Raw genomic sequence first — 21,121 nt, 5'->3', positions numbered from 1 at the left:
CTCTCACGCGGGCACCGAAGTCCCGCCCACGTGACCCACGGCCGTTGGCGGTCAACCAAAGTCCCGTGCACTCGCTCGGCCCATTGTCGCTTCTGACGTGGGCCCGGAGTCCCAGGTGAGTCCCGCATCCATCACGCCGCGGTGCTAAGAGATGTTCACTACCTCGCCTGGTACGCAGGAGTTCCTGGGTGCGATCCCGACCTTGACGATGCCTGCTGCGTCGCGGTGGCTAGGAGATGTTAACTCGCTCGCCTAGTATACACGAGATCGTCGAGCCCGACCCTGACGCCTGTTGTATATTTGGAGCTTGCGTCTCTCTCTCTCTCTCCATGATCGCGTGGATTTTTCTCCGGGTCCTTCGGGGTTTCCCTCCACATTCAGTGGACCTTACCTGGCAAAATAAAAAATAGTTTATAGTTCAGTTTAGTGGGTTCGAGCCCGACCCTGACGCCTGCTGTATAATCGTAATCTGTGTTTCTCACTTTCCCCGTGGTCGCATGGATTTTTCTCCGCATTTAGAATCAACATCACGCGTTTGGCTGCTATACATTTCCACTTGATGAGGAGACGTTACTTCGTTCAGCTGCCATTTGTGCGTCAGGCCGCTTCTAAAAAAGCTACGTAGCTCAGTGGGCCTTACGTGGTAAATATAAAAATAGCTTCACAGTTTGTAGTTTAAACCTGTTTGATCGTGGAACACTTAACCTGCAGACGTAACACGTATTTTTACGCTGCTATTTACAGCAACAACAATACGCATACTATTGCTATTGTTTGACGGTTTATTGATTGGGGGGTTATGAGCAACACATATTGTTAATTTAAAGTTGATCATAAAGTCTTGGTGGGAGAAGAACAACACCTGCTGGGTTTTCCCATCTACAGGGGGTTGGGCAGTGTGGTGTTTGTAGCGTGTGGATTCTGACATCGTGAGTCTGGCCGACGTGTTCAGGACAGCTTTGTATGTGTGAGACTTGGACATCAAAAAAGACTGCCAGAGATAAGATATTGGCATTCGAAATGTATTTATAACGACGGATACTGCATCTAAATTGGATCTAAAGAGTGACCAATGTAGAAGGAAAAGGCTGCACATGGACCTTATGATGCAGGCAGTGATAAGATGGAAACTGGAGCTGTTTGGACACATGTGTAGGATGTACGATAGCAGCAGAATTCAAAGTGTGTTGTGTGGAAACATGGAAAGACCCGGAAAGAGAGGAAGACCTCACAGAGAATGGCTTGACGACGACATCAAAAGAGGTTGGTGCCAGACGAGACGTGGCCTTGAGCACATTGGCACTGCAAGACAGAATGTGGAAACAAAAGACGAAATGTGCAGTGGACATGTACGACGTGCTGCGATCTGCCCATGGATCGTAATGATGATGTTGAACTTCTCTCGCACCGTACGGACCCAACCGTGCGATTCGGAGGTGCGGGGGGGAAGGGCAACAAACTAAACACACAAAGCAATTCTAAGTAAATGTGTGTTTCAATCTCGACTTAAAAGTGGCTTCCTAAGACAGTCCGTTCTCCTACACTGCGTTAGTTGTTGCGTTCCTGAAAAACGCCACGTTATGGAAACATCGCTTTATGATAAATAATATATAATATAGGGGTAAAGGACAGTCAGCGATAACACGTGAGATGCGTACGCAGGCTGAACAAAGACTGAGCCGAGTGTAGGTAGCATCTAAAAGCATCCAGCAGCATCCCAATGCCGTGTGTGTGATCATGCTACGCCGAGGCAGCTGTTACAACCTCGTATTGCTACTCGCGCTGTCACGTAGTCCCGTTCACTCGGCCGCGTTATATCCAATTCGCATCCGCGTTATAAAAAAATGTGCTCCCGAATACGTTCATCGCGTAATATCCAATTCAGCGTCATGAAAACAACACGTGGCGTTCTAGCAGAATGGACTGCACACAATTCCACTGTCTTCTCGATCATCCGTCCCTTGATCGCCACAACGAGAGGCCCAGGACACGGTGCAGAACGTCACCATCTCATTGGTCCAAGACTCAGGCAGCCTGTACATTACAGCCACAGCTGGAGGTGGAGAGAGAGACAGGGTCACGGCCGGTCGAAATAGATTTCAAGGTTCAACCAGCTTCTTCCATAATTCTATTTATATTGAGATTATGTTGTTGGCAGTGCTGTAATCCTGCGCAGGGAGAGAGCGAGAGAGAGAGAGAGGGGTGATTACTCCATGTGCAAATAGAAATGAGTTGGACCGGCTACAATATCTTTTGAAGGAAAACACTGCCGCTTCATGCGTGGAATATTCATATCCTGAAGCAGAAGATAAGTGCTGGATACAGCCGTCACATTTGCAAATGTGATTTTGTATCTTTGATCGTGACCTCTTTATCGATGTTTCAATGTTAGCCTGCCGTTGTATTGGGGGACGACTGCTGTGAGCTGTTATCTTGGTGCGACCTGGGACTATTTTGGTGTTGTTTTTGCTGCCTTGCTCAAACTTGATAGATCGGACTTAAATAGTGAATTCGTTTTTTTATTAATATTCCGTGACTTGGTAATTTTTGTCTCTATTTTGCACTCGTAACGTTGTTGATGATGGACACCTGTGAAAAAGAGCTTCATAGCTCATCGGATTTATCCTGCAGCACAAATGCAGATTCTGATTCTGTTGATATTAGGTTATATCTGGTGGTGTAATCCTTTGTCGGGGAGGGTGCGAGTACTTAATGAACATATTAAAACTGCAAGGAGCATGAACCTGATCTGGCCAGGTTGGTGAAGATCTTCGTCTTCGTCGGCTGATGTTGATGCAGAGCGTTTCGATATTGAGCGACCAGCGGTCACTTTGACACCGAGGTCGGCTGAGCCAGGTGGTTGCCTCAAGAGCATTGGAGTGGTCAACGGTTGTGACGATGCCTCCTCCTCCCCCTCCCCTCCCCATCCCCTTCCTCCTTCGTACTTTCGAATCTGGCATCGAGTCTACGTCAGATGCTGCATGATTTGGTTCTGGGTAACAACCAGGAATGTTTGCCCTTAACGCTCGTGACATCACTCCACATCGACCAGCCCCCCTCATTAATATTCATGAACAGGTGACGTCCTCACAATGGACACCCACCACCCCTCCTCATTAATAAGCATGAGCGGGTGACGTCACTCAATATGGAGGACTCCCCCCCCCCTCACTAATAATCATGTGCAAGTGATGTCACTCCCTATCGAACAGCCCCCCTCATTAATAATCATGAGCAGGTGACCTCCTCCAAATAGACACCCCCCCCCATTATTATTATCTACTATAATGAGACAATAATGTCTGTGTGCAACGCTCGTGATGTCACTCCCCATCGAACAGCCCCCTTCATTAATAATCATGAGCAGGTGACGTCCTCCACATGGAGCACCCTCCCTCCTCATTAATAATCATGAGCAGGTGACGTCACTCCACATCGAACAGCCCCCCTCATTAATAATCATGATAAGGTGACCCCCTCCAAATGGACACCCTCCCCTCATTCATAATAATTAGTGGGTGACGTGACTCTACATGGAGGGGGGCCGAGGCGCCTCCTCCCCCCTCGGCATCAACTCACAACCCTCACTCACAAGGCAGAACCCTCACGCCACGCCGTCTCCGTGACGCAATTGAGACATCGAAGTAAAAAGGACGTCGTGATAAACAAGGGATTATAACCTTCACATGAAACAGGTCTGTGTCACCGCGTCCTTACAAATTGCACACAAATTGATGCAATTAATATCAGGCTAAGGTCTGCTTTCGCTTGCAAGTTTCAGATTTACTGCAATAAACCCGTCCTTGGATGGGCAAAAGGCGAGTTAAAAAGGACAAGCAGATTTTTTCAACAATTATTTATTTACCCGCGATTCGCCAAACCAAGACAATCTTGTGGGGTTCGCGTTCTCGCGATGTCGAAGCGGTCAGAAGACGATAGTTTATGAGCGGCTGTCACGTGACGCTTCACACGGTCTGTTGTGTCGCAGCAAATCCAGCCATGATGATGATCGGCTGGCTCCGTGTTCCAAAGGCAGATTTTGACCCAAGCCCTCGATTTGTTCTGGAGGGTTTCTCAATTAATTCCTCGGTGGACCGGTGGCATTACAGAGATTACACCTCGTGGTGGTGTCGCGGCAGTCGTGCGACACCACTTTAAAATCGAGATTGAAAAATGTATTTCTTTAGAACTACGTTTTGCGCTTTAGTTTGTTGTCCTTCCTGCCCCCCGCCTCACCTCCGATTAGCTCAGTTGGCTACATGCGGTGTGAAAGAAGTTCAACACACATTAGGTACAAAGCGGCTGCTGAATCTAAGTACAACTTGGACCATGAGCAGCTTCGTGGAAGATCAAACACCAGCAAGCCTCTTCGTTGGCTCTTTCACAACAAGGCGGTGTTTGTTTGCGAGTTCTTTTGAACTCCATTCAGCTCCCCAAGCTTCATCGGGAGGGATTGAACTCGCATTGTTGAAGGTTAAGTGCATAGGTCCAAAAGGGGTTTGCATGCCAACCGTGCGAATCGGATGTACGAGGGTAACTTCCCATTTCTTTCCGTGTGACATCGGTGGCGAGGGTAAAGCCACTGGGCCCTGAAGGCAGAGCGGTGAGCTCAGTGCGATGGTCACCTGCAGGTCGCTTCTGACAAACACACAGGCTAATGCCTCGATGGGCTTTGCCTGGTTGGATGGGGATGGATGACTTTCTATGCTTTTGGCTGATTTGATCACCTTTCTTGTACTTTGCACTACCATCGTGTGTTTTGTGCTGTTTGTTGTCGTAACGTGCTTACCTGCCCGTCCCTGACATCTGTGAAAAAAGACCTCCATAGCTCATCGGATTCCTCCCAGTATAAATATTGATTCTGATTCAACATTACGGTTCTGATGATGTCATGACGAACTCCGGTGCCGAACTGAGCCACAAGGGGAGGCAGAGTAGAAGCCACGCATCACACCCCCTTTCTCTCCCCCTCCACATTCCCCGCTCGTGGTCAGGTGGAAGAGGGGGATTAGAGAGGGTTTCGTAATGCGCAAAGCAAAGTCAAACTTTACTTTGACACGCAAACTCCAAATATACAGCAGGCGTCAGGGTCGGGATGGAATCCACAACCTCCTGTATACCAGGTGAGGTAGTTAACATCTCCTAGCCACCGTGGCACCATGTTAAATGAATAAGGGCCGTTGCCTGAAAAGTCAACGATTACAAAAGGGTACTTTTAAGGACCCCATGTTATTGACAGACATGTTGAGTTGTTATTTGTGCTTGTGCACAACTGCCAACACAGCAGCAGCATCACCAAATGATTTGTGTCTTATCAAGACGGGATACGACGATGGCCGTGGCGAGGAGGTCGAGCCTCCTGTGTTTCTTCCTCATCTTCTCCGGCATCGGAAACCTCCTGTGGATGCTGAGGGACTTCACCAGCACCTCGACTGTCACCGTCCGATCAGGAGAGGAATCGACCCCCCTGTCTAGGGACAGCGCAGTCTCCTACGAGCCTTGGGATCTCGCCGCGCAGCTCAATAAAATCGAGGACATGCTGGAAATTATTCTGGAAGGTACGTTTCGCGAAAATGTATACTGCTTTGTTCCACATCTGAGCTAATAGTTGCACAACCTGCTCACGTAGAAATTCGACTCTTGTGGAGATTCATAGACCCGCACAGAGACTCATCAACTCGCGTGGAGATTCATAGACCCGCACAGAGACTCATCAACTCACGTGGAGATTCATAGACCCGCACAGAGACTCGTCAACTGGCGTGGGAGATTCATAGACTCACACAGAGACTCATCAACTCGCGTGGAGATTCATAGACCTGCACAGAGACTCATCAACTCGCGTGGAGATTGATAGACCCACACAGAGACTCATCAACTCGCGTGGAGATTCATAGACCCGCACAGAGACTCATCAACTCGCGTGGAGATTGATAGACCCACACAGAGACTCATCAACTCGCGTGGAGATTCATAGACCCGCACAGAGACTCATCAACTCGCGTGGAGATTCATAGACTCACACAGAGACTCATCAACTCGCGTGGAGATTCATAGACCCGCACAGAGACTCATCAACTCGCGTGGAGATTCATAGACTCACACAGAGACTCATCAACTCGCGTGGAGATTCATAGACCCGCACAGAGACTCATCAACTCGCGTGGAGATTCATAGACCCGCACAGAGACTCATCAACTCGCGTGGAGATTCATAGACCCGCACAGAGACTCATCAACTCGCGTGGAGATTCATAGACCCGCACAGAGACTCGTCAACTGGCGTGGGAGATTCATAGACTCACACAGAGACTCATCAACTCGCGTGGAGATTCATAGACCCGCACAGAGACTCATCAACTCGCGTGGAGATTGATAGACCCACACAGAGACTCATCAACTCGCGTGGAGATTCATAGACCCGCACAGAGACTCATCAACTCGCGTGGAGATTCATAGACCCGCACAGAGACTCGTCAACTGGCGTGGGAGATTCATAGACTCACACAGAGACTCATCAACTCGCGTGGAGATTCATAGACCCGCACAGAGACTCATCAACTCGCGTGGAGATTCATAGACCCGCACAGAGACTCATCAACTCGCGTGGAGATTCATAGACCCGCACAGAGACTCATCAACTCGCGTGGAGATTGATAGACCCACACAGAGACTCATCAACTCGCGTGGAGATTCCTAGACCCGCACAGAGACTCATCAACTTGCGTGGAGATTCATAGACCTGCACAGAGACTCATCCACTCACGCAGAGTTCCATGAGCTCACGTAGAGATGAATCCAGTTAAGCGAGTCTCTCCTACACCGCTTCCCTTGCAGATGGAGGGGAGTCTGAGAAGACACCGGAGAATGCACCGGTGTGTAAAGGGAACGAGTGGGTTTATAGCCCCGAGACTCATCTCTTCAAGGAGTGGGGCAAGGACCTCCCGGTGCGGCAGAAGCGCAAGGCGTGTGCGCGCTTCCTCACCTACGGCTACAACGCCTACCTGAGCGACCGGCTGCCCCTCGACCGCGACGTGCCTGACAACCGCCCTCCCGGGTACGCCACTCGGAGTCGCACACTCGCTCAGCGTCATCATCATCAGCAGCAACGTTATCACTGCCATCATCATTGTCATCATCATCAACTATATCATCGTCGTCAAAATCATCCTCATCATCATCACGACCATCATCGTCATAATCACCATCATAATCATTAGTTTTGATGTGGCTGATTATCACGGGCTACTGAGGCAGACTCCATCTCCTTAGTAACTCGCAACCACCACTCATCCTTGAAGCATCGCACGGCTCTCTGAACCTCCGAGCGAAGGCTGCGGTAAGCCTCCTCATTTTCTGACGTGGGAGGGAGTGGGCCCTGTCGCTGTTTCTCAGCCAGCTAGAACACGTCCTCCCATCAGCCAGGGTCTCTGGGGAGGTTTGGACCATGTACCCAAAGCAGCCATTGTAGCCACAGTCCTAAACCTTGCCCATTTCCCCTCGGCATCAGGAGGAGGTGGGGGGGCAATGCCAACCCCAGCTGCAAGTGATGATGACATTCTCACTTTTAACTTTCATCAGTTTGCCGAGACCAGGCCAATGTGGGTTTGCATGGGGTCCAGACACCCACCATCGGAGTGGAAGAATGGCAGACGCATCTTATAGATGACAAGCTGATGGTCAATGGCAGATCAGTTCCACAGTAGGTCCTGGTGTCAAGGACATGGGCTTCCATCCGCTGTTCCGTCACTATATAGTCCAGAAGATGTTCTTGCTTGGACCCGGCGTGGATCCAGGTTATTGTGTAGATGCTGTAATGCCGGAACAGTGTATTGGTAAGTCTAGCAGCCATCTACCGTTGTTATTGAGCTGATCTGGTCCATGCCTTCCAATCACTCCAGCCCAGTTGCCAACATCATGCCGCACTGGGCATTAAAGTCACCCAACAGGATGACTATCTCGAGAGGCCACTTTAGCTAACACCTGTAACAGGAGGTCATAAAAAGGCACCCGACTCATTGGCCTTCCCTTGATCCCTTCACTGTTTATCTTCAGTGGGGGCGTAAGAAACCACCACCACTCCTTTCCTCTGGTTGATATGGAGGCGAGCCCACAGTAGCCCGAGGCTTGTAGCTTCCCACATCTCACCGCCATGTTCCACGCCCCCTTCATTCTTTTGTTCAGAAGAAGAGCCACTCCCTGTTGTTTGGTAGTTCCCTACACCGAGTAGAGGACTGTCCACCCCTCATGGTGACTGGAGCCAGAGTTAGTCCACCGGACCTCCAGAATACCGCAGAGATCCAGGCGGTACTGGCCCAGTTCCTGATAGAAGAGTGGTAGCCTCTCCTCCGCAGTTAGCGTTCTAACATTCCACATGGCCACTCGCAGTGGCGTTTTGCTGTTTCTGGAGGAACTCCCTGGGGTTCAGTCTCCTGGCTTGGCCAAATGGAGTTTGGCCAGGAGAAGTCATAGACGTCTGTCCCCCCGGGACATCTGGAAAAAGCTTAGCTGAATAATTTTCACGTTGTTCTGTGGTACTTAAATTGAAGGTGGAGAGGTTCCCAGCCCCTCGTACCCATCCAGAGCCCCCGTTTGGCCACTTTGGTGGGTACAAGCCCCATGAGGGATACAGTCGATCGTAATCAGCCTTCCCTCCATGGCATTGCTCACATCCATCACAGCGTTACCATTTGGCACCACCAAGGAGGTAGAGAGTTAATTGGCAAACATCATCATCACTACCATCATCACCACCATCACCATCAACCACCCCCCTCCCCCAGGTATGTGACTCACTTGCAGAGTTACACTCGTCATCTTTACCATCACAGTGCTCGCCAGCTGAGCGTGAGTACGAGTGTGCGTCAGCACTGCTGGACTAGGGCCTCCCCACGTCGTTCGTTGTTACGGGGGTCGTTTGACCATACTTCCCCTCTCCCGCCCCCCCCCCCCCCCAGCTGCAGCACCAAAAAGTACCCGTCGCAGCTGCCGGCGCTCAGCGTGGTGCTGATCTTCTACAACGAGGCCGTCTCCATCCTGCTGCGCGCCGTCACCTCCGCCGTGCGCAACACGCCGCACCACCTCCTCAACGAGGTCATCCTCGTCGACGACTGCAGCACCTTTGGTTAGAGCTGCAGGGCTGCCACCTCCTTGATTTCCTCCTCCTCAACCTCCACTCCCGCCACTTTTTTCACCGGAGACCAAATCCGGATGGATTCCTCAGTCGGCCTGGAGAGTTTGAAAGCTCTCTGGAGAGGAGAGGCTGAAATTCCTCCTTGTTGGGGCGCCACAGTGGCTAGGAGATATTGACTACCTCGCCTGAATTACAGGTCGTGGGTTCGATCCTGACCCTGACGCCTGCTGTATATTTGGAGTTTGCGTTTCTCTCCCCATGGTGGCATTGATTTCTCTCTCGGTCCTCCAGTTTCTCCCTCCACACTTAGAAACGTGCACTCAAGAATATTTGGCCACTACACATTTCCACGAGCCGCTTCGTTAAGCTAGTATTCATGGCCACCTCGTTTTTGAAAATGAGCTACAATGTTCAGTGGGCCTTACCTGGTAGAATTAAAATATTGAAGTTGATTGTTTAAGTTGGGAGCTGGACCACTACCAACTGGACCTCGGTGGAATACAAGAGGCCTACTGGACTGGTTCTGGCTCCAGTCGCCACGAGGATGGACGGTCCTCCACTCGTGGCAGGAAATGGCCAACGCCAGGGAGTGGGACGTGGGGCGTGCGTGTGGCGGCATAATGTATAATAGCTCATAGAAACCTGTTATGCCAAATTGTCATAAGAATTTACTTCTCAAGCTCTGTATGTTGATGAAATTGGCAAACCCATTTCGACACTTAATATCCAAAAAGTGAGAGAGTGCAAGGCCATCACTCGCTATACCAAGTAGCGGACTGATGCATGACCCACTCGGCATCAGGACATTGTGCTGCTGCTAATGATTGTGGAGTTTGCACCGTACAAACCGACTTTGGTATTTTTGTGTTTAGTTCGTTGTCCTTCTTTCACACTGTACATAGCCAACCGTACTAAACAGAGATGCGGGGGAAGGACAACAAATTATACACATTTCCATTCGAGATGATTTAAAACTGCATAGCTCCATTTTCTTCCTAATATCTAAAGGAAGTGTTCCAGACAGCCACAAAAGCGCATCAGAAAGTGCACGATGCAGTGGCAGTCTTTGTTTGATGGTTAACATAAAAGCTGCTGCGAGGATAACCAGAGTTCGAGTGATGGTTTATGTTCCTTGACGAGATCAGTAAGGTATTGTGGTTTATTTGTGGCAAGCACTTTGTGTGTAATGAGTGCATCCTTATCATGTATGTTTGGCAATCGGAACCAATGCAGCTCAACAAGCACTGGACAGACGTGGACAGATATTGCAATATCTGTCACAGCACGTGCCAAAGAATCTTGTACATGCTGCAGCTTTGGTAATGTTTTTGACATACGTCCCATACAGTAGTGAGTTGTAATAATCGAGCTTTGTCGATACTATGCTACACGCCACCATGTTGGTCGAAGGTGTTGTAGAGCCCTGATATAAAATTGCAGGGCCTGGCTATATTTTGCACGTGGTGATCAAATTACATAGTTTGGTCAAGTATGGTGTTGAGGCTTTTTAGTTGGGTAGAAAACTGAACTGTTGGAACCTGATCAACAACATTGTCGCTTGACCCCTAATGCCTACCAGCAGAACCTCCGATTTTTCTGGATTGAGAAGCATTTTGTTGCTACTTAATGATGATAATGAATGCAGACCAATTTTTTAAAATGCTGCTCTCACCAGGAGACCTGCAAGAACAATTCAGAGCGAGGATTGCAGCACTGGATCGCAAATACCCAGAGGTCTCCATCCGCATCGTCCGGCATGCAACGCAGCGTGGGCTCAGCACGTCGCGCGTCACCGGCATCCGGGCCGCTTCGGGTCCCGTGGTGGCCGTCATGGACGCGCACGTGGAGTTCCCCGTCGGATGGTGAGTCCCACATCAAGGCAAAGGTTCCCCCCCCCCGTACCCGTGCATAGCCTTTACCAGTTGAGGAGAATGCAAATAGCAAGAAGCACCGATGAAGAAGGCTGGTTACGGCATGGAAGGGTGGTGGAGTTGGCCAGTGTAATGCCTCGCATTGCGAGGAGCATGGTTGCCACTCAAGAGTCTGCACAGCACAACCCGATCTGAGGTTGGACAGTGCCTGATAGGTGCCCACCATGCACAGCCAGGCTGTCATAGGGCTGCGGGGCGGGCGTTGTTAATATCGAGTTATAGTGTACGTTCATACTACCGCCTTCATCAATCCGCACTGACCAGCCAGGATGAAGTGTGGTCAAACGGCCTCCACAACCAGCACGGCGTGGGGAGGCCCTCATCCAGCAGTGGATTGACAAAAGGTCTCGATGTTAATACGGACATTGTGCGGTGCTCATCTCCACCAGCGGAAACTCCACATTTCCATGGCAGGGACCATTTATGAGGCCCACTGACGGCTTCGTAGAAGCGGTACCCGCTTTGTGCGAAGCAATGACTTGCCTATGTCAACCCTGGACCCTACAATCACTGCAATGCTATAATAATGTGCGCATATGCACAACAGTGCATATCGCAACCTCGTATTCAATATGCACAGCTGTATCACTTTCATTTAAAGCATTCACAACAATAATTAGAACATTTTGGCAATGAAAATAGGGATAACATTTTGGCATTTAATTCAAATCCTGATCACGGTTTTCACCATGCGGTCAGCGCGTCGGAACGGGAGTGACAAAGCAAACGATAAGAGTATCTATTACGATTATAACTATGCAACTATTTTAACAATAGCAATAGTCGTAATTGTTATTATTGGAATTGTTGGTCTCGCGCGCAAAGAGGGAACCACAATGGCCGCTCCGGCGCCATGACGAGCAGCGATGTAAGCACGCCTTTCATAGGTCAGAGGCTCACCAACAACATCCGCTCTGATTGGAGGAGACGTTTGCTCTCGTAGCTGGGCGCAACCATTCGAGATTTCAAAAGGAGATGGGGACGGGTAATATTTACGAGTATTAACTACTAGCTTTACTATCCGGCTTCGCCCGAGACTTGGATTAATACACGGCCTACGCGGAGGGTGGGGGGGGGATGAGTGACGCTCCAGGCACACTGCGTGACGCTGCCGCATGCAGGTGATATCACAGATGTGACGTCACCGCTCACTTGCCGTGCAAAATATATCCATTATTGCGCCCCCCCCTCAAAAATACAAACGTATATTTTTATACTTTTTGCATTGTGTACAGTCTGGAAGCTACCCACATGCCAAATTTCGATGTTGTTGCATGTTGGGAAGTATGCTAAACATTTTGAACAGACACACATATTCACAAATTTCCCTTTTATATACAGTATGTAGATTAAAGTGAAGTGAAAAGCACGAATAGGGCCACGATCGGTGGGACCTGCACCTTTCTTTAATGAAATATTGAATTGTCACGCGATACGAGTCTGTGTAAAAAAATGCAGCTCGTTAGGTTTCATAGATTCGAAGTTATTAAGCGTAAAATATTTGAAAGACTATAAACAGACAACACGGCAAGTTCAATAAAAGTGTGTAAAAGCATGTATCGTGGGCTATCTATCTGCCTAAAGGACTCTGTGGATACAGCCTGTGAATAAAGTGTCTCCAGGGCTCTCTCTCTGCCTGAAGACTGAAAAACTTAAATATAATCCCACGTTAACCAGTACTGTACCTTTTAAACGAACCTCCTCTGAAATTCCTTCACCAAGGCACACACCTGTTGATATTTGCAAAACATCCGACCAGGTAACCAATTCATTTGAAGCCATAAATATTTGTCATGTGAAATAACTTTGCCCTAAACTCTTTGATAACATTTGTAAACTTAATTAATGACGATGTTCCCGAATACAGACCTCAAATCCAGATGTTTTAAACCTGCTCCTCTGTGTTTCTCTCTCGAACTCCATAATATTTCACCACGTTATTCCCTCCTATGTAAGACTATCATTTATACACTCCCGACCATCACTTATTGGGCTCAGCAGACTCGAGCAGACCCGGGAAAATTGGTCCCTGCCGAGCGAGGACGGGCTTCCGTGTGGCGTCAGGCCACAATCTCCTGTGCCCAACTCTCTCTACCTCCCGCAGGTTACAGGAAGTGTGGTACAGCAATAGTTTTTGCAGGTTGCAGGCAGTGTGATACGGGAAGTATATGAACAGGGTCAGTGTTTCAGGCAGGGTGGTATTCAGGCCACTCCCAGCCATCGTAGTGTTAGGGTGGTAGTTCGTGTCCTGCGCTTTCAAGGAGGGAGCGTTGGCTGTTGATGAATCTCCCAGGCGTCCACATTTCTGCAACCCGTGGGCATTAGACTTCTACAGCACCACCGAGAATGGGGGCTGGGAGCCCCTTCGGCACGCATGATCTCTGCAACGGTGGGCGTCCGACATGTACATTACCGTCGAGTGCGGAGCACAGGAGTTTGAGGTAGCACGCCGAGTTGACCTCGGGTCTGAGGCGACAAGCTGCTTTTGCATCAGAGCCCAGGCGCTTTAGGCTGCAAGCCTATCCTGTCCTAGGCCTGGAAGGGCTACCTTCCAGACTCTGCTGCACAGTTGGGTCACTTTCAGGGTGACGTGAGCGGGTTGATTGTTTTGTGATTGTTTTTGGCTTATTTCTGTTGCGTTAAAAAATATATATCTTGCAAGAGTCGGTGGTTCTTCGTTTTTGGCAGACTGTACTGAGGAGTGGGTGTGTGCTGAGAGCTTGGGTGGGCTGGACTGCTTTTCTAGCGGTTTAGGAGAGAGGTCGTGATGGACCCTAACCCAACCCTCACAATGTTGTTGTTCATTTCTGCGAATTAGGGCCGAGCCCATCCTGGCACGGATCCAAGAGGACAGGCGCGTCGTGGTCTCCACGGTGTTCGACAACACGCACTACGACACGCTCGAGGTCCACGGCTACCCGTCGCAGGCGCAGACGTTCACGTGGCAGCTGTGGTGCACCTACATGACGCCGCCCCTCGAGTGGTTGACCAACAAAGACGTCACGGCCCCCATCAGGTACCTCCCCCCGCCCCCAAGGCTTCATCCAGGACATGCGGTGAGCTGGCAGCCCTCTTTTTCTCCTGAAGTCAACCCCACCCAGATTCATATAGCCAAGCAACGCACGGCCACTAACCACATCCACTTACACATAACCACACTCACATCACCACTAGCCATGCCCCTTACACATACCCACATCCACAATAACACTAGTCACACCTACTTATATAACTACGCTCACATGAACACTATCCACACCCACCTATACATAACCACACCCACTCAAACCCTATCCCCTTGCTCACACAGGAAGTGGCTCTCGCGGGTATTTCCTGGCTGTTGCCGTGTGTTGTTTGGCACGTTTTGCTCCACGCTCTGGGAGCCTTCACCCGAAGGCGTAGTGTCGTGAAATCTCGGGCATCGTACCAAACAACACACAGCGAACTTTGTCATCGAGTTTACCGACCCCCCCAGGAGTCCGATTGTGATGGGCTGCATGGCGGCCAGTAAGAGCTACCTGGAGGAGATCGGCTTTCTGGATGAAGGCATGCAGGTGTACGGAGGGGAGAACGTGGAGCTGGGCCTCAGGGTGACGACGCACAGACGCAACCTTGAACGCACTCACTCACTTGCGGGTGTCCATACAGACAGACACAGGCCTTATGGGTTCACTGTGCTGCCGGCTTCCTTATTCGGAATGTACAGTCTGTTCTCCTATAACGTGGAATTCCTAAAGAAGACTGCATAATAATATATAACATAGGGTAAAAGCACAGTCCGCGATAACACGTGAAATATGTACACAGGCTGAACAATAACTAAGGCGCGTGGGTAGCATCTCGAAGCATTCAGCAAGCATCCAACCTTGTGTGATACTATGCTGAGGCAGCCGTACGACTGCCTATTCGTACTCGTGCGATGTAGTTCTGTTAACTCGATTGCGTTATAGATTGAATACGTATTCGCGTTATAAAAAAAAAAAAACGTGTACCCTAATACATTAATCTCGTTATATCCAGGTTGTGTTATAAAACACCCGTTATAGGAGAACAGATTGTACTTTTCTGCCATGGCTTTTCATTGCTGTCTGGGCTATTCCTGTCTCCAGGTGTGGCAGTGCGGGGGCAGCGTGGAGGTGCTGCCCTGCTCACGCTTGGCTCACATCGAACGCCACTTCAAGCCATACGCCCCAGACCTGAGTTCCCACATGCGCAGGAACGCGCTGCGCGTGGCTGAGATCTGGATGGATGAATACAAGAGGAACGTCTACATGGCCTGGAATGTGCCCATGAACGTACGTGGTGTGGTCTAAGCCTTCGTCATCATTATAGTTATCATCAGCATCGGTCATGATCAATCTGCTATTGAATTGTTGCATCACAAGTCCGCGAATGATGATGACAGCATGAGGATGTATTCATGCAGATGATGATGCTGATGTTGGTGGCAATCAATGCATGAAAATACAGAAACATCTCGGAAAGTTTCGTTGCGAGTTTATTCTTCCAATTGTTATGGCTGCCACGCAGTGCTCTGGGATAGACATCGGAGACATCTCGGAGCGGGCCACCGCCCTGATTACTTCCCAGTGAACATGGATCGTTGGCCCAACGTCGGTCTAACGTTTGTGCAACTTTGGCCTAACGTTCAATGAGTGTACAACTCTCGTCTCGTTGACAACCCCTGCGCAGGAATCCGGGATCGACATTGGCGACATCTCGGAGCGCGTGGCTCTGCGCAAGCGGCTCAACTGCAAGAGCTTCGCGTGGTACCTGGAGAACGTGCTGCCCTCACTGCCACGGCATGATGACATCGTCCAGTACGGCGTGGTGAGTATCCAGTAAGGCATAGTGAGTATCTGATTCCCGTTTCCACTGGCACAACTGAGCCATGCCAAGGGCCGAGCCAGCCCAGCGTGGCTCGGGAGGCACCAGTATTGTTTTTTCTACTGCAGGAGCTGTAGCCGTTCCGCTGACGTTGGGACACGTAGCGGCACAATTCAGTTCCTTAAGAGGCTCTGAACATGTGGAACTAAAAGTCAGACGTTGTGCCGAACAACACATAGCGGCCGAACGACACATAGCAGCACAACCCAGAAACTTACAAAGTTATATCAGCTTACTGAAGATGCGGGGAGCCCCTCAGTAAGGGCCTATCCTCCCCCACAGGTGGAATGTGATGGGTAAGGGGAGGGAACCGAGGTCTTTATGCTCGGCGTGTCCTGCTGAGGAGCCGGGTTGGATGAAGGGGCAAGGGGGGCATATTGGGAGGCGCTCCGAGGCATAGGAGGGAAGGGGACCACGGCCGCCACCGCCCCTCGGCTCCTCCAGGCGATCAGCTGCAGGGATGTGTATCATCCCCACCTTCCCTGCACCTCTGATTAGCATGATTGGCTACGTGCAGTGCAAAAGAAGTTCAACATACATACATGGTACCTCAGCTCACTCCCATACGTATGGGTCCTTCCGCCGTCAAAAGTCCGCCGCCTCATGCACAACGTGGGCTGAGAAGGGGGTCTCTTGACAGTTGCACTGCGGGCCCCCTCCGGGAGTTCTCCAGGGGATAAGGGGACAGGCGTCGCCGCCCCGCCATCAATAGCGGCCATCTGAAGGGGAGCCAGAGGAGAAGAGTCAGATAATCTCCGTTCCGCCCTCACAGGGTGCCACACCCCGGGCCGCCCTGGGGATGGGGGGGGGGGACCCAATCCCGACTAAGACCATGAATGAAGTGGAAGGAATAAAGAGAGACTGGGGAACCACATGGCAGCCTCCCACTGCACGCCGCCACCTGATGCGTACATGCCGTCCAGGCACCGCTGTCGTGGACCTGGGTTGTCCTGCGCTGCCCAAGGCTGGAAGGTCCCCATCTCCAGGACGCCGACTCAGTGTTGACCTCCATTTCCTTTCGGGCCCCTGCTGGCCCCTGCAGGATCTCCTGCACTTCTTTGCATCCCATTGCTTCATCCAGCATCAGGAAATCAATCCCCCCCCACCTCCCCCCAACATGGATTTTAATCTTTGCCAGGTACAGTAACTGGGAGTGCACCACGGTTCTACCAACCAGGTCATTGTGCAAGGGCAGGAGGAGGTTCCTCTTTTTGGCATCCACCAGAGTGAGATCTGGGGCGATGAAAACATGGTTACCCTCCCTTTTGCTGCTCGAGCTGCCTTGGGAGCCTCATAGGCGCCCTGGCGGGCCGCAAACAAAATCAGCAGGGGATGAGGTCTCGCATCATTTGCCTCTATTAGGGGCCTCCTGCCTCTTTTTTCCACCCGGTGCACTTGTGCAATCCCCTCCGACTTGAGCGGCCAGGAGATTTTGGGCATCTTAAAGCTTCGGGCAAGTGCAGCTGGATGTAAGTGAGAGCCACCTTGGTAAGCGTTTCCCTAAAACACCTCCGGGAGGCCGTAAGCTTTAAGTTGACACACCTGCCTCTTAGGGTCGAGCCTGTTGAGGTCCCACGCTCCTCCCACCGGGATCTCTGGTCTCACCTTGCCGGGAAGGCCAGCGACGATGAAACCTTGGCTTTTTTTCCAGGGGGACGCGTCTTCCATGGCAGATGAAGATACGGGCGGGGGGGGGGGGGGGAGGAATCCCGCTAACCTAGGCACAAAGTTAGGCTCGAGCTGCTCGTTAAGGGCCCTAGGCCTAGATGGTTTGTGAATGCCATGGGAAGCTCCAAAAAATTAACCTAAAGATCTAAGGCTCCATCTACGTACCTGAAGCTAAGGAGATGGGAAACTAAACAGGTATATGTGGTTTATCGTGTTCAAGGGGTCGTTTTCTGAAGTAGAGATAGGAGCGGCTCGCTCAGCGCTGCTCACTCGGCCATTATGTCACCGGAAGCGTGCATTGGCTTTTTTTAAGGACAGAGACCCTAAAACACTCGTTGTTCATGAACGTTTGCTCGCATGTAATCATTCCAAAATATACAGCGTTCAACTTTTGTTTTTATTTCAGATGACAAACAACAAAAAAGTTGGCATGTGCATCGACAAAGGAAACCCAATCTCACAGCGTCCCATTCTGTACCAGTGCCATGGATACACCCCCCAGGTATTGTATTGAATAACTGGCCAATTAACTCGTGGTGTTGATGTGGCGTTAATGGCTATTAAACTGAATTTGCATTGCAAATTATTCGGCGAGACTACATTGTCAGTGGTGTACAACCACAAATAACAATTAACCTTACACGTTCATAAATATGTGACGTTTCAGGCAATAGCCCTTCATAGCACATCAATTATGAAGAACACACTTCACACTCACCACACACAAAGTGCTTGCCCCAAATGAACCACAATACCCTGCTCATCTTGTCAAGAAGCATACACCATCACGCAAACTCCAATCATCCTTGCAGCAGCGGCTTTTAGCGAGCCATCAAACAAAGATGGTCGCCGCATCGCAAGCTTTTAGATGCGCTTCTGCAGCCGTCTGGAACGCTCTTCCGATATTAGGAGCCACTGGAGCTATTCACTTTTAAATTTAGATTTAAAACTAATTTGTTTAGAACTGCTTTTTGCATTTCGTTTTTTCTTTACCCTGCACCTCCGATTATCATGGTTTGTAACGTATGGTGTGAAAGAAGTTCAACATACATACGGTTGGCTACATACAAAATCGTACCCAGGGCCTTCTTTCTGTGTGGCACAAGTGTCACCGCTGCACCACCCTGGTACCCCGTCTGTGCGTGTGTCTGCTTGTGTTTGTTTCATTGAGCAGCTGGCAATGAGAACCTCAGACAACCGGATTATGATCGGGCTGAACGTGGACTTGGTGAGCCCCGGAGCTGTGTGTCTGGGGGTGTCAACATCGGGAGTCCAGCCTGCGTTTGTGGACTGTCAGCTGACCGGTCAGGAGGCCAGCAGCAGCCTGCTTCACTTTGAGGTGATGGACTCGAAAGTAACCACGTGGGTTTTTATGTAGCCAATATTTTGGTTCGTAATTGATTGTTGGTTTCAGGCCATGTAGCAATGTGACCAGATTTGACTCGTTACTAACCCTCCTTCGTTCATCTGCCTCTCCACATAGAGACTTATATTTTAACTAGCTTTACTACCCGGCTTTGCCCGGGACTTGGATTCTTGTCTTGGATTAATACACGGCCTACGCGGAGGGTTTGGGTCAGGGGGATGCGTGACATCAGCAGGCACACAGCGTGACGCTGCCGCATGCGGGTGATGTCACGGATGTGACGTCACTGTCACAAAATCTATCCATTATTGTGCCCCCCCCCCCCAATACAAAATTCTATTTTTATACTTTTTGAATTGTATACAGTCTGGAAGCTATCCACATGACAAATTTCAAGTTTGTTGCATGTTGGGAAGTATGCTAAACATTTCGAACAGGCACACGTATTCACAAATTTCCCTTTTATATATATAGACTAGCTTTACTACCTGGCTTCGCCCAGGACTTGGATTCACCACGCCCGGCCGCCTTTGTCTCCCCAGTGGCGATGTTCACACACCACGCTAGTTACTCGTTTGAGGCCGAGTCGAGGCCCAGGACCGGTTCAAATAATCGTCACCGGTGGTGGCCGTGAGCAGGAATGAAACTCGGGTCGCCGGGTTCGTAGCGCAGCGCGCTAACCACTACACTACCGCTCCCCCCACACACACACGCGTGCGCGTCCATATGTACACATACACGCGCTTGCTGCAGACACACACAACTTTCAGGGTGCGTACGGCAATAAACGACTGATACAATAAAGCAATGCTGCGCGAAGAACGCCTGAGACTTGCAACACATTTGTATTTCACTTTACCCGCGATCAGCAGGCACACTCCGTTACACTTCCGCACACGGGTCACATGACAGATGTGACGTCACAGCTCACTTGCCGTGCAAAATATATGCATTATTGCGCCCCCCCCCCCCAAAATACAAAAGTCTTTTATAATGTTTGCATTGTGTACAGTCTGGAAAGTACCCACATGGCACGTTTCAAGTTTGTTGCATGTCGGGAAGTACGCTAAATATTTTGAACAGACATATAGATAAAGTGTGCAGGGACACATACATGGAAGGAAGAGCTGTATTGCCTGATTTTCTATTCCCCAGAGCACCGATGATGATTATTTAGTTGCTGATGGACGGACGGCTTTAAGGTTGGGACAGCACGGTGGTGAGATGTTAACCACCTTGCCTAGTATACAGGAGGTCGTGGTTTCAATCCTGACCCTGACGCCTGTATATTTGTAGTTTGCATGTTTGACTGTGGTCTTTTGGATTTTTCTCTGGGTCCTCCGGTTTTTCGTTCTACATCTAGAAATATGTGTTTAGAGTATTTGGCTGCTAAACATATCCACGTGATAAGCCCCTTCATTGAGCTAACATTTGTGATAGCCAGGTCACTTCTAGAAAAGAGCTAAACAGCTCATTGGGTGAGTACAAATAGTTCGTAAGATCCAACGTTTGTTTACTGTGTGGCTGCAGAACGGAGAACTGAGGTTCCAGAAAGGAGAAAAGTGCCTGGAGGTGAAGGAACCTGCTAAGACAAGCTACAGCCTGGAGCTCGTGCTGGTGCCCTGTTCTGAGCAGAAGTGGGATTTGGCGTATTTCCACAAATCGTAGCCCCAATACAGGGAACACATTATACAGGTAGGAACAACAGGTTCCACACTGCCCACCAGGGATTATTTGTCTGTCGTGCATACCACGGCCCCGCCCCACCAGAGCCCTCCCATTGGCTCGGGGGCGCCGAATACAATTATTTAATTAATCGAGCTCGCGGATTTTCGCCGACCAATGGGAGCGGTGGGTTGGGGTTGGTAGAGGGGGGGGGGTTAGTGGTGGGGGGGGGGGGGCACCTCCGCGACTCGGGCCAATGAGGAGACGGGCGATGTTTCATTCACAAAATGGAACTGGGGGAGGGTGGCTCCATTCATAAAATGGAAGCCTTGAAAAGAAAAAAGCGGATCTCTTTTCCTCGTGTTTCTTTCAACATTCCCAGCCTTAAGGTGATTCAGTTTGTCCAAAAAAGCAAATGTATTCCTTGTAAAAGATAAAACAAACTAATGCATTTCTAGGTTAACATGAAGCA

The 21,121-nt window shown here is 50.0% G+C and overlaps 1 pseudogene; it reads left to right on the top strand.

Moving 5' to 3' along the window:
- The first annotated feature begins 5,332 nt into the window (after positions 1–5,332).
- Positions 5,333–20,652, top strand: LOC144951959 (polypeptide N-acetylgalactosaminyltransferase 18-like; annotated as a pseudogene).
- Positions 20,653–21,121: the final 469 nt, after the last annotated feature.

This window comes from Lampetra fluviatilis, chromosome 64 (genome assembly GCF_964198595.1).
Source record: "Lampetra fluviatilis chromosome 64, kcLamFluv1.1, whole genome shotgun sequence".
Taxonomy (NCBI): Eukaryota; Metazoa; Chordata; class Hyperoartia; order Petromyzontiformes; family Petromyzontidae; genus Lampetra; species Lampetra fluviatilis.
This window is presented reverse-complemented; position numbering and strand designations above follow the sequence as displayed.